A 13530-nucleotide genomic window follows, 5' to 3' on the forward strand; every position below is an offset into this window, starting at 1 on the left:
AAACAAAGCACCTGGACTCGGCAGAGATGCAAATCTTAGCTCCGTTCAAAGTGTAGTTTGATCCAGAGCTGCAACCTGAAGCATTAAAGGGTTGAGCATGCGAAGGATATGAATACTTGGCATTTACTTTGCTTTATGTAACATACTATAGGAAGTACTAATCACAAACATAACTCTGCGCATTAGTAGACTTTTAATACCAAACGCAAGAAAATCCAAGGGCAGCACGGTAGCATTGTGGATAGCACAATTGCTTCACAGCTCCAGGGTCCCAGGTTCGATTCCGGCTTGGGTCACTGTCTGTGCGGAGTCTGCACGTCCTCCCCGTGTGTGCGTGGGTTTCCTCCGGGTGCTCCGGTTTCCTCCCACAGTCCAAAGATGTGCAGGTTAGGTGGATTGGCCATGATAAATTGCCTTTAGTGTTGGGTGGGGTTATTGGGTTATGGGGATAGGGTGGAGGTGTTGACCTTGGGTAGGGTGCTCTTTCCAAGAGCCGGTGCAGACTCGATGGGCTGAATTGCCTCCTTCTGCACTGTAAATTCTATGACTACACAAACGCATGCTGGTGTTAAGTATAACACTGTCTGAAACAGGGATAATGAAATGAAATGAAAATCACTTATTGTCACAAGTAGGCTTCAAATGAAGTTACTGTGAAAAGCCCCTAGTCGCCATATTCTGGCACCTGTTCGGGGAGGCTGATACGGGAATTGAACCCGCACTGCTGGCCTGCACTGGGTCTGCTTTAAAAGCCAGCTATTTAGCCCACTGTGCTAAATCAGCCCCTAAAGCATACTTCGTTCAACCAGACGTATATAGATTTTTACAGTAGATACTTAATACTGACTTTAAATATTGAATGCAAGTATAACACAGGCAGAAGCAGCTACCTCATGTTAACTATAATTAAATACAGCAGTAAATGTATTCTGCTAAATATAACCAAGCGTTAAATGCCTGGTACCACAAATGGCAAAATACAAGAAGTAATTTTTCAAAATGATATGTGGCTTGGAGAGAGTAGATAGTTAGAAGCTGTGTCCTCTGGCAGCAATGTCACCAGCCAGAGGAGAAATTGAAGAACCAGACATAGGAGGAGTAGAATTTTTATTTTCCCAGTGAGCTGATATGATCCAAAATGTACTGTTTGAAAGTGTGTGTTGCAAATACAAAGTTAACGGGCTGGATTATCTGCCGGCAGCCCGGGGGATTCTGATGGCGGGGGCTACCTCACTATGGAAAACTCCATTGACCAGCCGGCGAAACGGCGCATCCCGCCAGCATGCTGAAGCAGAAATCTGGCGCGGCGGGACAGAGAATCCAGCCCAACAAGTGTGTTATGTTTTGGAGATGTCTGTTTAATTTAAGATACAATGGAGAGGATTGTTGACTTTGCCTGACTGACCTCTTTAAGTGGCCATAATAAGTTGTTATTTCTGTGATCGCTTTTGTCAATTTCACAATGTTTATTTGTACAAGATCAAGAGGTGTTATGTGTTTGAAGCCTCTGTTGTTGCTACTTTAGTGCACTGACTGATTGAGACTTTTATAGGGTTGTAGGAACAGATAGTGAACAGAAGTTTTGTGAATGGGCAGTTTATTCTCTGAGCAGTTTCAACATGTCAGTGTTACCACATAGCTCATTGGTGGTGTATACTGGGTGAATTGACATGGAAGAGTTGGCATGAGGGCTATAAGTAGCCATGGGGATGGGTGGGGGACAAGAGTGGGCATGAGTTAACATCAAAGGCATAGAGGCAGCATTAGAAATTGGTGAGGGTGTGAGGGGTAAGGGCTAAAGGACTAACAAGCTTTAACAGAACGGGGGGGGGGGGGGGGGGGCTTCCAACCAGACCATCCCTGTGGCCGAGTATATTTCCAGAGCCAGTGGGCCTGACTTTACTGACTCCACCTCACACCTTCCCACCCCCAGCATGTAAATCATGAGATTTGGGGGTTTTCTACTAAGGAAGGTCCTGAACTATCTGCCAAGGGTGTGAAAATCCAGCCCCTAGTCAGTGAACAGATGTCTGATGCTACGTGTAACAGTGGGCTGGATATCAGTAGCTGTAATTTCTATAGATGTTTTTCTGATCTCTATATCTTTAGCTATTGATGCCATTTTGCTGGATATTCTGCCGATTTCCCACTGAGATTGTAACAGATGAGGAAACTCCCTGAAGAAATTCTAGCCCCAGGTTCCAGATATGATGCAATGCATAAGTAGAAGTCTTGTATTAGGTGTAACACAGTGACTATACCTAACGTAATGTGTAACCGAGTCTGCGGCCTATCACAAATGTCTGCTACTGAGTATATTCTGCTCTGGCATTGCGCCTGACCCCTGATGTTTTACAGTGAAATAATGTCTGGCATCATGAAAGGCACAAAGAGATATCTGATGCCAGATTTAACCCAATACATTGCTCATGCCTCCCAGTCAAAGTTAAATCGCAACTTCCAAACTGTGCTGATCTCTGTCAATTATGTGCTACAGTGAATAGTTGCCATGGTACATTAGAATCAGAGTGCAGGATTTTGTGCAAGAAATGCCCCACTTGTCCCAAGTCAGGTGTTAAAACCTGCCTGTGTGTGTACACTGAAGGCGTCACTGCATGGCATTTTAGACTCAGGTGGAATGATCATACACTGTGCCACACTCACCAATTTTTCACTTAACATCAATCCCATAAATCCACTTTGGAAAGCCAACCCAATGAAGACAATGGGCATGGAAAGTCCTTAATTTGGGAGAAGCTTGGGAGACAGGGCATTTCTGAACTAGCCTACCCAACAAGTTAGCCATCTGAGCCAGAATCTCACAGCAAAGTGCCCGGAGGGAAGGAGAGAGATACAGAGCAGGAGAGCAATGTGGACATAGAACATACAGTGCAGAAGGAGGTCATTTGGCCTATTGAGTCTGCAACAACCCACTTAAGCCCTCACTTCCACCCTATCCCCATAACCCAAGAACACCTCCTAACCTTTTTGGACACTAAGGGCAATTTATCATGGCCAATCCACCTAACCTGCACGTCTTTGCACTGTGGGAGGAAACCAGAGCAACCGGAGGAAACCCAACATGGTCCATATTGTGCCTTTCATTTTGTCTGGCGGAGAATTGGAATTAGGGTGACTAGCTTGCAGGCTTGATCTCTCGCAGAACCAGCTCCAGAAAGCACGCACGCCGCCTAAATGGGCAGGTTGAGATGTGTGTTGAATGATATACTGGTGAAACAGAGAAAAAGGCCATTCAGCACATTGCGCCTGTGTCAGCTATTTGAAAGAGCGATGTAATTCGTGCCACTCCCCTGGTTTTTTCTCAATTGTTTTTTCCTTTTCAGGTATATATCCAATTTCCCTTTGAAAGTTATGTTGAAATCTGCTTTCACCAGCCTTTCAATGCATCCCAGATCCAAACAACTGCTTGTATAAGTTCAATGTTTCCTCGCATTGTCTCTAGTTGTTTTGACTATTCCAGTTGCCACTAGAAACAGAGGCTCCTTATTTATTCTATCAAAACTGTCCGTAATTTTGAAAACATCTTTCCAAACACTTCCTATTCTCTAGTTTCTTCAGTCACTCCCTGGTACCATCATCATTGAATCTTTTCTGCACCCTCTTCAGGTCCTCTCTAGAGCCCAGTGACCAGTGTACTCCAGCAAAGGGCTAACCAGTGTTTTATAAAAGTTTAGCATTATTCCCATGCTTACAATGCCTCTGTTATCAAAGGTGTTAAACATCTTTAATACGTAAGCCAGAGCCTAATGCATGTTTTTTTTGGACCCCACTCTCAAAATCAACATTTGCAGCAACTACATCAGTCAGCCATTCTAGTTCAACAACAGCCCTTAGAAAAGGGACAGCTAGAGGCACCCAATAAAGAGGTTACATTTGCATGGCACCGGGAGCAGCAGCTCTACAGCATTACTGTGGGACTTTTGTTTCGCTCCACTGTCCAAAGGCCCCACGCCAAACTGGCAATCTGATGAGACTTGATCGACTTGTAGATTTTTTAAAATAAATTATTTATGGGATATGGGTATTGGCGGCTGGGCCAGCATTTATTGCCCATCCTGTACAGCCCTTGAACTGATTGGCGTGCCTGAACAGTTCAGAGGGCATTTTAAGAGTCAACCAGTCTACCACATTGCTGTGAATCTGGAGTCACATGTATGCCAGACCAGGTAAGGACAGCCGGTCTCGTTCCATAAAGGACATTAGTGAGCCAGATGGATTTTTCTGACAATCGACAATGGTTCCATGGTCATTATTCAGCTATTGATTCCAGTTTTTATTGAATTCAAATTTCACCATCTGCTGTGGTGCAGTTTGAACCCGAGTCCCCAGGGCATTTTCCCGAGTCTCTGGATTACTAGTCCAGTGATGATTCCACTCATCCACCATCTCCGAGATGCCCAATTTACGGAGACACAAGTGTTGATGTCTTTGGGCGTCCATCATGCCTGCCTCATGCCCATTGTTGAATCTCTCCCTCGGTGAGTCTACCTTTGATGCCGTCTTGCACCTTTTCACAGTGAGTTGCAGAGACACACTGAGAAAGCCCGACTGTAACTTGTAAACGTTCTCACTCAACAGGTGCGGAACTGGCCAGAGCAGTGAGGAGGGTGGCGGGGGGGGGCTGTGTGGAAGGAGGTCTGCGTGGAAGGGGGTGGAGGTTGGCGTCAGGCAGGGGGAGAAAAGATCCTTTAAAAACGAAGAAGCATTTTAACGTGGGAAGAGGCTGTTAAGTCAAAATGTGCTTCACCTGCAATCACAAAACAATGTTTACTCTGTGCAGTTTAACTTATAATGTGGCTCTATAATCAAAATAAAATAAGAAAGCCCAGTGACAGGTTACTGAGTGATGCAGCATGGAAGAAGTACAGCAAGCTAATGATCAAACAGGTTCTGGTTTTAAATATGATCCACCCTGCACAGATCTTAGAGACCTGCATATGGTCTTCATACAGTATGTTAAGTTTCACACAGCTCATGTTACACCAATGCCAAAAGAATCAGTACCAGATGTTGGCCTACTTTTGGCTAGCTGTGTTTTGAATTTGTAAATCCCACATAATGCCACCATAAATTCAGTTCCCTCCTCGTGAAATACACTCTTTTCTGCCGGCCATTTCTCGGCCAAAGTGGAAGGACCACTTTTTGTGGGGGTCCCAATACTGGAGCGTTGCTGAGCGGTGGAACTTGGCATAGTGCCAGCCCCAAAGACCTTCGCAGGTTGAACAGGATGTGCCTGCCTTCTCTCAAGGATTCTCACCGGGAAGCATGTCAAGACTCAGACTTCTGACCTTTTGACCAATAAATTAATCCTTCACTTTCCACGATTGTAGTGAGATTTCCTGTTTGTTTCGCATTGGTGTAATCCGACACTGATTAAATTATTGCAGAAAAATTAAAGATTTTACATTTATTAGCACATCTGTCGAATCTAGAGACCGCTGTGAGATAGTTTACCCTTACACAGGTAACATTTTCCCACAAAACACTGGTCAAACTGCACTGTTTGTGTGACATTTATTCAGGTGTAGTGTAGCATTTTGTGAGATTACGTAAATATGGATGGGAACAAGTGTTACAGTCTCATGTCTTTGGAAAGTATTGAGTATACTTGCTTGTCCTTCAGGGTCTCGTCAGTGTGCGTCACATTCCAACAGATCATGGAGAACAAACTAAGTGTCGGTATACTTGGATTATGTTCTGATCATGGGAAGTTCTGAGTGAGAGCGCCTGGCAAACCGAGAGGAGGTCTTGTAGGGGTTTTAGAAAGCTGCGGTACATCTAAAAAGGGGAAAATGCATTTTCCAAGCGAGCAAAGTGACCTATTTGGGCTACCGGGTGGATAAGAAAGGGCTACACCCAGCGGAGGACAAGGTGAGGCCCATCAGGGAAGCACCAACTCCAAGAAACATCACGGAATTGAAATCCTTCCCAAGACTAGTCACTTATAATTGTAAGTTTAGCCAAAATTTGGCCTCCTTGCTGACTCCACAACGCATATTGCTTAAAGAACAAAAAATGGTCTTGGGAGGGGCCACAGGTGGAGGCCTTCGAGAAAGTAAAACACCAGCTATTGACATCCAATTTATTGACCATTTCAACATCAAAAAGGAACTCATCCTGACATCTGATGCTTACCTTTACAAATTTGGGACAGTACTTTCATACTGCTCGAAAGGTGGAACTGGCTAGGGGGACTGGTAGGGCGTGGCCCGGGAGTAGCGAGGCTCGTTACAGGGGAGCAATTTTTGGCAAGCCGGGTCCACGCGCAGCCGGTGCCATGTTGCATAGCGCAACCGCCGCCGTGCACATGCATGGCCACAGACCTGGCCATTCTGTGGCCGTATCCACAGGTAAAGCAGCGGGCTTTACGCTGCGTGGGTGCTAGCCCCGCACTGGGCGGAGGATCGGTACGGGGGCGGTGCCGACTTTCTGGTTGTAAGGCCAGACAGATCCTGCGGACACAGCCGCAGAATCGGAGAATCCAGCCCATGATGTTTCAGTGAGATTGGTTGGCTCACAGTGTTACGGACATCTGTGTGGGTTAGTGAGAAATCCATTGATCATTTTTGGTCACACTATTTATTACTGGGCTGGGTGGTGTGTTCAACCAAGGGTTGCCTGTTAATGCACAGGTACCTCATAGAACATAGAACATAGAACTATACAGCGCAGTACAGGCCCTTCGGCCCTCGATGTTGCACCGACATGGAAAAAAAAACTAAAGTCCATCTAACCTACACTATGCCCTTATCATCCATATGCTTATCCAATAAACTTTTGAATGCCCTCAATGTTGGCGAGTTCACTACTGTTGCAGGTAGGGCATTCCACGGCCTCACCACTCTTTGCGTAAAAAACCCACCTCTGACCTCTGTCCTATATCTATTACCCCTCAATTTAAGGCTATGTCCCCTCGTGCTAGCCACCCCCATCCGTGGGAGAAGGCTCTCGCTGTCCACCCTATCTAACCCTCTGATCATTTTGTATGCCTCTATTAAGTCACCTCTTAACCTTCTTCTCTCTAACGAAAACAACCTCAAGTCCATCAGCCTTTCCTCATAAGATTTTCCCTCCATACCAGGCAACATCCTGGTAAATCTCCTCTGCACCCGTTCCAAAGCTTCCACGTCCTTCCTATAATGAGGCGACCAGAACTGTACGCAATACTCCAAATGCGGCCATACTAGAGTTTTGTACAACTGCAACATGACCTCATGGCTCCGGAACTCAATCCCTCTACCAATAAAGGCCAACACACCATAGGCCTTCTTCACAACCCTATCAACCTGGGTGGCAACTTTCAGGGATCTATGTACATGGACACCGAGATCCCTCTGCTCATTCACACTACCAAGAATTTTACCATTAGCCAAATATTCCGCATTCCTGTTATTCTTTCCAAAGTGAATCACCTCACACTTCTCCACATTAAACTCCATTTGCCACCTCTCAGCCCAGCTCTGCAGCTTATCTATGTCCCTCTGTAACCTGCAACATCCTTCCGCACTGTCTACAACTCCACCGACTTTAGTGTCGTCTGCAAATTTACTCACCCATCCTTCTGCGCCCTCCTCGAGGTCATTTATAAAAATGACAAACAGCAACGGCCCCAGAACAGATCCTTGTGGTACGCCACTCGTAACTGAACTCCATTCTGAACATTTCCCATCAACTACCACTCTCTGTCTTCTTTCAACTAGCCAATTTCTGATCCACATCTCTAAATCACCCTCAATCCCCAGCCTCCGTATTTTCTGCAATAGCCGACCGTGGGGAACCTTATCAAACGCTTTACTGAAATCCATATACACCACATCAACTGCTCTACCCTTGTCTACCTGTTCAGTCACCTTCTCAAAGAACTCGATAAGGTTTGTGAGGCATGACCTACCCTTCACAAAACCATGCTGACTATCCCTAATCATATTATTCCTATCTAGATGATTATAAATCGTGTCTTTTATAACCCTCTCCAAGACCTTACCCACCACAGACGTTAGGCTCACCGGCCTATAGTTACCGGGGTTATCTCTACTCCCCTTCTTGAACAAAGGGACCACATTTGCTATCCTCCAGTCCTCTGGCACTATTCCTGTAGCCAATGATGACCTAAAAATCAAAGCCAAAGGCTCAGCAATCTCTTCCCTGGCTTCCCAGAGAATCCTAGGATAAATCCCATCCGGCCCCGGGGACTTATCTATTTTCACCTTGTCCAGAATTGCCAACACTTCTTCCCTACGCACCTCAATGCCATCTATTCTAATAGCCTGGGTCTCAGCATTCTCCTCCACAATATTATCTTTTTCTTGAGTGAATACTGACGAAAAGTATTCATTTAGTATCTCGCTTATCTCCTCAGCCTCCACACACAACTTCCCACCACTGTCCTTGACTGGCCCTACTCTTACCCTAGTCATTCTTTTATTCCTGACATACCTATAGTAAGCTTTTGGGTTTTCCTTGATCCTACCTGCCAAAGACATCTCATGTCCCCTCCTTGCTCATCTCAGCTCTCTCTTTAGATCCTTCCTCGCTTCCTTGTAACTATCAAGCGCCCCAACTGAAACTTCATGCCTCATCTTCACATAGGCCTCCTTCTTCCTCTTAACAAGAGATTCCACTTCTTTGGTAAACCACGGTTCCCTCGCTCGACCCCTTCCTCCCTGCCTGACTGGTACGTACTTATCAAGAACATGCAATAGCTGTTCCTTGAACAAGCTCCACATATCCAGTGTGCCCAACCCTTGCAGCCTACTTCTCCAACCAACACATCCTAAGTCATGTCTAATGGCATCATAATTGCCCTTCCCCCAGCTATAACTCTTGCCCTGCGGGGTATACTTATCCCTTTCCATCACTAACGTAAAGGTCACCGAATTGTGGTCACTGTTTCCAAAGTGCTCACCTACCTCCAGATCTAACACCTGGCCTGGTTCATTACCCAAAACCAAATCCAATGTGGCCTCGCATCTTGTTGGCCTGTCAACATACTGTGTCAGGAAACCCTCCTGCACACATTGTACAAAGAACGACCCATCTAATGTACTCGAACTATATCTTTTCCAGTCAATATTTGGAAAGTTAAAGTCTCCCATAACAACTACCCTGTTACTTTCGCTCTTTTCCAGAATCATCTTCGCCATCCTTTCCTCTACATCCCTAGAACTATTAGAACCATACTTACTGTGAATGTTCACTAGATCCATTGTGGGATATTCTGAGGTTGTGAAAGTCTCTCAAGTCTCCCCCACAAGGAAGTGATCGAACATCAATGAGTTTAATTCAATTGCGTTCAAACTGTAGCTTACCCTCTCCATCATAAACATGGCCATCAACATCTTTCAAACACATATGGTAATAACTCCCTTTCATCCTGGGCCCCTCATATGATCACCATTAACTGTGAATGGGGCACCAACCCTGCGAACCCCACATAATCAAGCCATGCCCACAATGCAGATAATGGCACAAATGAAGACATCACCCTGTCCACGCTGAAAGGTGTTGCATCATTCATGTAGAAATGGCACCTTGCACATGATGGTTTGACAACTGTGCTGTAACAGCTCATTGGAATAACATTTGCTCTATCGATTCCAGCCAATGGTCCTGGTTAAGAACGGAGAGCCTCATTCATTTCATTGTATTTCATTTTTCATTCATTTTATTTCATTTCATTATCAGTCCTGGCTTAAATATCCCTCGGAAAACTCCACAAACCACATTCTGTGACACCGTAAATTACAATACAGCTACTACAGTGGTGACAGCACATAAAATCACAGAATTATAGAATTTACAGTGCAGAAGGAGGCCATTCAGCCCATCGAGTCAGCACCAGCCCTTGGAAAGAGCACCCTACTTAAGCCCACACATCCACCCTGCCCCCATAACCCAGTAACCCACCTAACCTTTTTTGGACACTGAGGGCAATTTGGCATGGCCAATCCACCTAACCGGCACATCTTTGGATGGTGGGAGGAAATCGGAGCATCCGGAGGAAACCCACGCAGAGACGGGGAGAACGTGCAGACACCCCACAGACAGTGACCCAAGCCGGGAATCGAACCTGGGACCCTGAAGCTGTAAAGCAACAGTGCTAACCACTGTGCTACCATGCCGCCCACATGATTTATATTAACTGGTCAATATATGACCCACCAAGCTGTGCTGCCCACACCAAGGACAAAGTGCAGATGAATGTCTAACATCCAGTATTCATGCTTCAGTTGCACCTGCTGACTAATGTCTGGTCATGGAGTCAGATCATTAAGCCTCCCTCAAAGGCATGTTTAGATGGAAACTGAAAGATACAAGGAGCAACTTAGTGCTTGAAATTTTGACCTCTGGAGTTATATAAGATACAACAAAGGAAGAAGCTTTCACATGCCTCACCAATCAGACCACCTTATTGCTCCTGGGGAAGACACTTGGAGATACAACTCAACATGCCATTTTCAATACTACTGGTATCTTTAGCATTACTTTGGAGCTCTCTATTACACACACACAAACCAAGTAATGTAGAAGTGAAAAATAAATACTGAACAAGTGCACAATATGATTAATATAGAACTATGGTGAACTCATTTGTGCTGGAGGTAAGACAGCACCCGACACTCGTGCAGAGTCCTATCAAGGATTCCCCATGTTGCCTCTCAGGAGGCGCAGGTAGGTTGCTCAATTTTCTGCCGAAAAGAAAATGAGGAGCATGGTGACTCACCCCATTGTGTGGGCACTTGTTGGAGATCTCCTCCTCGGCACAGCAGCCATGGTCACTGGCAGATGTACAGCAATCGAGGGCTGTGATGGATGGGCTAGGAAGGTGATGAAAGATGAGGGTACTGAAGAGCTATTGGCAATTGAACCCTCCTCAGAGACCTCCACAGGCCTACATTGGCCTTCAGGTGGAGTTGATGGGACTTGCTGCTAGTCCGCAGCAGTCATCCAATCTAACAACTGCTGGGTCAATAGTGTAACCATCCTGTTAAGGTTACACAGCTCCTCATGTATTCCATAGACGTCAGCTCTCATACACTTGAGTGGATTGATCCAGGCTACTGAGGGAGGCTTGGACCCTTTCCTGGCTGAGATACTGCTCTTGAACCCACTCCGAATGTTGCTGCATGTGTCTCTCTATGAGATTGGCCAATCTGTCATACTCAGAACTGATGTAGTCCCCGAACAATATGGGGCTCATGATGGTCATGGACTCATTCATTCACAGTCCTCCCACTGCCTCAGGGAACTCTCTTAGATGTCCACATATCTGCTCAATTGGACAAAGACTGTGCCCCAATAGAGATTCTGAGGATCCACATTCCTCCCAGCACAGCAGAGCATCATCATGACTTTCCTGTACACAGAAACCTCCTCTTGCACTCTGGTGTGGTGACTTTCACTCTGTGCCACTGACTCTAAATAAACGCTACACCCCTCCAAAGTGCTTGTATCGGAGTTGGTAAGGGTTCCAGGCTAGTATCCGATGATACTGCCTCCTTGGACACCATGTCCTCCTCTCGATGTGTGAGGGATGCTATTGACTGGAGGGTTGAGGAAGCAGAGCTGGGACGTGTGTGAGACGCAAAATTAGATATTGAGATAGAGCCTTTCTCATGGTGAATGCACTATTAAATGCACACTATTGCCTCAACAATGCATTGCACGCATAACGCAACCTCCTCATTGAATCCAATGCCACCTGACCCAATGTGTTTAGCAAAGTGACAGTATCACCGTCAACATTACCAGCATGAGGGCAGCACGGTGGCGCACTGGTTAGCACTGCGGCCTCACGGTGCCAAGGTCCCAGGTCCGATCCTGGCTCTGGGTCACTGCCCGTGTGGAGTTTGCACATCCTCGCCGTGTTTGTGTGGGTTTCGCACCCACAACCCAAAGATGTGCAGGGTAGGTGGATTGGCCACGCTAAATTGCCCCTTAGTTGGAAAAAATGAATTGGGTATTCTAAATTTAAAAAAACATTACCAGCATGTGCCAAGACCAACTCAACACTTCCTTTATCGCCTGCTACTGGAGATTCACATCATCAAACAGCCAGCAGCTCCAGCACTCTGGCCATCTCAATAGCCATTTGCTGCATGGAACGTATAACCCTTGTTTCAGCTCTTCCACTCCAATCCGAGCCAGCTCAATGGCCTTCCTCGCCCTTTTGTTCTGTGACCACAGCATGAATTTTGCTACCCGCAAATAGAGCTCATGCAGAGATAACTCTCTGCAGTGCATCTGTCCATCGTACTACCTCTTCACATCTGTATTGTGCACAGCTAAATGAGATGCTCACACAATCCTCTGTTGCAGCCCTGAGGCTTATTTAGGCCCTTCCCTTGGACGTCTGTGTTGATCAGCAAAGCTACTCACACAGTTGAAATGCAAAAACAGTTCACTGAAATTTTTGAAGCACAGGATTCATGATCCCCAATCGTGCTCATGGCTGCCACAAGCTCAATCCGTGCCTTCATGGTCTTGGGTAAATGATGACCTTGATGGCTATGTCTTGAGGATCCAAACAGTGGATTAATTCAGCAGGCCTTTGATAAAGAATCAGCGACAGTCCTCCCATCGAGAAGCCCATGATTGGCCTTCCGTTCTCGGATAATCTAAAAGCTGGACAACATTTACACACATTTGAGAACTTAATAATGTCTCCTCCAAGCCTCCAGATATTCTGCATTCAGGAAGTAACACTTGGACCAGCAACTCTGAGGAGGCCCTTTATATAAGAGCCCGGGTTGCCCAACACACACTGGACCCGCCTCCCAACCCACACCTTCCTGACTCACCCTCCATGACTCAGAGTTCAGCCTGCCCCCACACACCCACCCCCAACCAAACATCAAATCTGCGGCTGGCCATTTTTAAACGGTTGAGTTCATGGAGCTGTGAATTTTCCCACCTCTGTGCATCCGACCTGGGAGCGAACCTCTGGACCCTGGGCCTGGTGGGATCTGGTCTACATTAAGTATTGGACACTCAATGGGACAGTAATGGTTATAGCATATAGACATCAATAACTTAAATCTGTGTGATGGCATTAGATATCAGTCTCATCATCGATGGACTATTTTGATTAGGAAGCCAATCCTAAGGGTGATCTTCTTAGCAACACCTTTTCGTGTACTGAGAAAGTCTCCTTGAGGTCTCTTCAGCAGGTGAGTTGGTCAGAGAATACGGTTGCCGAATCTCAACTCGAATTAGAAATCAAAAAAAGTCTGTCATAACTATAGTGATGCAGGAAAACCAGTCTCCTTGTCAGATAGTGATGATTTAGAGCTCTAAACGTTTCTCCAAACCCTGCCATTGGCGGACAGGTACCATCATTTCATATGTTAGGTGTTTGAAAATATGGATCTGATGGGGTCTTTACTGGGTTCCTCCGAACTACCAATGTAACTTTCATCATCCATCAGATGGGATGTGATGCTGGAGTCTCATCTGTCTTCTCAGGTAGATGTTAAAATATTCCAATTTCACTATTCAGAGTCGGGAGAC

The 13530-nt window shown here is 45.9% G+C and overlaps 1 protein-coding gene across 1 annotated transcript in view; it reads right to left on the reverse strand.

Moving 5' to 3' along the window:
• The window catches only part of LOC119964909 (pappalysin-2-like), a 569527-nt gene that overhangs the window by 376451 nt on the left and 179546 nt on the right, over positions 1–13530 (reverse strand). The window lies entirely within an intron of this gene.

Source organism: Scyliorhinus canicula, chromosome 4, assembly GCF_902713615.1.
Source record: "Scyliorhinus canicula chromosome 4, sScyCan1.1, whole genome shotgun sequence".
NCBI lineage: Eukaryota > Metazoa > Chordata > Chondrichthyes > Carcharhiniformes > Scyliorhinidae > Scyliorhinus > Scyliorhinus canicula.